The 4,877-nt window shown below is 27.1% G+C and overlaps 1 long non-coding RNA gene across 1 annotated transcript; it reads left to right on the forward strand.

Moving 5' to 3' along the window:
• Nucleotides 1–1,936: 1,936 nt before the first annotated feature.
• LOC112591396 lies at nt 1,937–3,205 on the forward strand. The gene is made up of 5 exons (XR_003114501.1): nt 1,937–2,082; nt 2,180–2,304; nt 2,371–2,539; nt 2,608–2,744; nt 2,989–3,205. It is a non-coding gene; the product is annotated as an uncharacterized LOC112591396 (long non-coding RNA).
• Nucleotides 3,206–4,877: the final 1,672 nt, after the last annotated feature.

Below are 4,877 nucleotides of genomic sequence, written 5' to 3' on the forward strand. Positions count from 1 at the left end.
AGAAGTTACGGCCATAACCGTGATGCTGTATATAATTAATATTATGTTAAATCATTTTAATTTATTTGCTCTAAGTTTTAATTTAAAAGTTCAATCTTAAATGGTAAAATGACGAAGTGGCATAATAAGCACTTGATCATTTTTCCATATTACATGTTTTCTATTACATTAAAATTTGAATAGTAATAAATATACAAAATAACAATATATATCAATATATTATTAATAGTATTAAATAAGTAGTTTTAAAATATGGAAGGTAATGCGTATTATTTGATATAGTATAATTGAATAATATCAATAACTAGGCTAAACAATTTAAACTATATAATATTATTATTAAACCAAATATTTGTTTTAACAGTAAATATTATTCATTATAATATAATAAAAATAAATAAATAATAAGATAACTTTGTTTAAAATAAAATAAAATAAAAATAATAGTCAACTTTGTTAAATATAATAATAATAATCAATTCAAAATAACAGTAAATATAATAATATACTATCTTAATCTGACAGAACTGATATTTGTAGTATCCTTCTTCGAACTGGAAAGAATATTGATACCACTATGAAAGTCTTTGGAAGCTTCAGATTTACATAGCTTCATGAGATCTTTTTATTTCTGATATTTTTAGTGGTTTATCGTACAACACTTTAAATTTTCGGAAATTTTGAAGGCTCTACCTTTTCCGCCCACATGTATACCTATATTCATTGTCTGAGTAATTGTATTTGAACTGTATTATCCCTTTTATTTTTCTACTCATGACTTTATTTTTAACCAAGACTTGAGCACCAAAGTTTCAATAAATTCCTTCATTAAAATATCGGCTAGACTTTAGATTATAATATCTGTGTATAATAATTCATGCGAACCGAGTACCCAGAACATTTTTATTATTTCTTTGAGACGAGTTAGCGATGATATTTAACAATCATATGGTTAGACTGGTACATTTTTAGTGATCAATTGTACGTGCATGCTATCCACCTCCATATAAGGTAACCACTCCATAAAGTTATGGTAGTACTAAACCTTTGTATGAGTTATAAGCATAAAATAATGCAGCAATAAATTGATTGTGTTGCCATTGCGTGTATCAGAATAAGAAATCTCTAATACTTTCAGGAAGTTGATAAATCCACTTTCAATGCCTGATTCATCCTAGAGCTTCTTTTGACCGTTGACTTCTGTCCATAAAAGCAAAATGCATTATTTAGTGGAGCAGCCTCATATAATGTTAAATTATATACACATAGTTTTCTACTATATTACATGGCTGATACTTCAGAACTTGGAATTTGGAGAAGACGTTGAAGGTCAAATGGCACTACAAAAATATTGGTTATTTTTTGTAGCTCGTTCTTTGTCTAATTTTTTAGAAGCAAAAGATTCATCACGTCTTCGGATGTGATTTTCATAATTTATAACCATGTCTTTGGATTAAGGCTTGGTCACTTTTTGCTTAAACAATATTTTTAAATATACTTGATGTTAACATGCGAAAAATGACTAAATAACTTGATCACTTTTTGCTAGGAAAATAGTTAAAAAATCTGCAGTTGGTCAAAACTGTCTTTCTATATTTCGTAAAAATATTGATCATATAACTTGGTCATTTTTTCCGTACAATAATATGGTTCAAATAACACATTAAATTTGATAATGTTATTTCACTTGGTCACTTTTTGCATGTGGTCAGTTTTTGCATGACGACGACGATATATGCAATAAAAAAATCGTAAAATACAAAAATATACAGAACATTTCAAAAAATGACAAAATATGTAAGGTGTTTTCGAAAACGATTGAACTGTACATCCTACAGGTCGCACAAAATATAAAATTCGTACTACCTAAGCTTAAACCTGTTTTGTAAATATTTTTTACTTTATTATTTGCTTGAAAACTCATCTGTATAATTTTAGAGCCCCCATGAATGATGAAATATATTTTTTGGACATCTCGAAGATGTGACTGATGAATCGAATCCGGCATCGGTTTCATGTTTTATTACGTCGTTATGCAATGATATTTATGGGACGATTAAACGAAAATAATGTGTTAATAAAGTGGGTATATTTCTGGTATAATATATGATTTTATTAAATTTATAAGATTTTATTGCACATATAATTAAATGCATTTATCATGAATATTTATTTTCAGTACCATCCCAAGTAATCAAATAAAGGAATGTGCTAAAGAACGATTTTTTTGTGTGTACGAAATTGTAGCTTAAATTAACTGTAAACTTGGAAGTACTCCGTGGTTAATCTTCCATTCCTAAAACGGTAATTGCTTAGTTATTTAAAATGTATAAATGAAATTGTAATTGATTGTACTTAAACATTGTTTAGGAGATAATAATAATTAGGTTTGATGTATACAAAGACATAAACAAAAAATAGATTATTTAGTGCTTTATGAATGACAGTTATATAAGTTATGTGGAATATCATGAAAATATGTATAGAGAAACTTCCTGCTTATGTTTCAATCGGAATATTTAGTAATCATTCTTAAAAAGTAATTGTGTAGTTATATCTGGTGTATACGAATAATATTTTTATTTATTTTACTTTAATATTGTTTAGAACTTGATAATGGTTGGATCAAATTACAGTCAACAGAAAAATATTTAATTTTGTACTTAAGTATCAAACATGAATGACTTAAGTTGTGAAAGCAGAGAGTTACTCTCTATTATTTTTGCTGCTGGAATGATTAGTAGGTAAGTACTTGTGCATTTTAATGCATGTTTTTTTCTTTGTCTACTGTTATAAATTTTTAGTAGATTTATTTTTTCAAGGTCTGTGGTCATACACTTGATTGGAATATTTATGATGAAAAATATATTCAATAAAAAAAAAATTGTTTATTAGTTATATAATGTATATATACCTACGTATATATTATATATTCATATTATGAATTTAATAGTAATAACTAATAACGAATTTATTTTATATTTTTAGAGCCCATATCCAAGTATATGACTTAAATGCGACATTTCATTTGTTGTATTTAAAAATAATACATGTATTATAATTACGAAAGAAGTCAACTAAATACTCGAAGTGTACCCATGTTAATGTTATCGTTACTGATAAGTGGTTTATAACGAATCATTACAAACGCTGCGATTAACAGCAAAATTCAAACAAAAATAAATATCTTTTTTAAATATTTTTCAACCTCATTTTTGTTTATACACACATACCTTTTTAAAATTATATATACATAAGTCATGTATAAATACATAGTAAATATTTTTTTTATTACATTAATTTATTTTTAATAAATACATAGCAATTAATATATTTTGTACTGTCTTAAAAATTTTTTAATTGGATAACTCGAACTTTTTTCCGGTCTCTTCAACTTCGAGTAAGCCAAGTTTGACTGTATTAATTTATAGGCACTATTTAGTTTTAATTTTATTTGTATTTATTGATTCAGGCTACAATTTATTTGATAAAATAATAAAAAATAAAAATAAGCTGGGTATAAAATATAATTTTATAATTTTCAATAGAAAAAATGTTAGTAGATGAAATACTCAAAATAATAATAAATGCAATGTTCTTTATAAGTTGTTCAACCTATATTAAAAACAAAACTGCGACTGGAAATTCAAACTAAAATTTTTATGAACATCTGAAGATTTAGGTAATGTATCTACACGTTGCATATTCACCCGTAGGCCGTAACACAACCACAGTATAAAATCTTGATAGTCAGGACGAATTCGAGCATCGTCCAAATTACCTACTCAAATTACTAAGATTTTTATTTTTAATTACACCACTTTTATATTGTTACGGACCTTGTAATAACGCTGATAATTTATATCACAGGCCCTGTAATAATATTGAATATTTTATTGTTATACTTATATATTCACAGACCACGTAATAATATCAATAGTTTATAACACATGTACTCACTTAACGAGGTGACACATGATCCGTGTAGCGAATGACACAGCTAATGAAAGGCTAGGACGGATGGGTGTGAAGCATTGTATTATTTAATTAGGTAAGCAATTAAAACACAACTACACACTGCGGACTTCTCAGAAAACATCACAACTGTGAAAAGACGAGGGCTATCTCACTTATAAAAATACAAATCGTGGATCGAGGGTGCACGTGTCATCGTAAGTTACTACCTCCGCCGTCGACTCTCATTGTGTGCAGACCATTTATAAGGGCAACATGAGCAAGAACTCGCCAGACGGTTAGGGATATGCAAGATGTTTTGAGGCAGGTCGTAACACTACTCACTGTTTTGGTTATCAGTAGGTACAAATGTTGTTAAATTTGCAACTTTTTTTCCACTTTTTTAATTAATTGCTTAGTAAGTTTAAAATGTGTGTCATGTAAGTACGAACTAAAATCTAAAAGTTTTAATTGCAATTTTCTCAAATTTTTGAAATTTTTAATTTCTATTGCAATTTTATTGAATTTACTCATTTATAAAACAATTTTAATAATTTTATTTAAGTTTTTCACATCATTTCACTTCTTTAATACTTTTTAAACAGTTTTGTAAATATTGTTTACCTGACGATTTGGCGGTAAACAATTTAGTTTATTTTAAGTGCGCTCCGCTAATGTCAACCGATGTAGAATGATGAAGTTTTTCAAGGTACAAAAATTCATTGGCTTTAAATCGAAGACATTGGATTTTTAAAATTTAAAAAAAATTACAACTTTTTAGAACAATTTTTAATATTTTAAGTGCAATACTGCAATTAATTTTACTAGTTTTTTAGTACTACATTATTCATGCCCTAGTTATCAGTATATCTGAGGCCGGTCGTAACACCGCTCATCAACATCTTGTACTTACAATAGTGTAT

The sequence above is a fragment of the Melanaphis sacchari genome, unplaced genomic scaffold (genome assembly GCF_002803265.2).
Source record: "Melanaphis sacchari strain LSU unplaced genomic scaffold, SCAv2.0 Contig133_pilon_pilon, whole genome shotgun sequence".
NCBI classification, from domain to species: domain Eukaryota; kingdom Metazoa; phylum Arthropoda; class Insecta; order Hemiptera; family Aphididae; genus Melanaphis; species Melanaphis sacchari.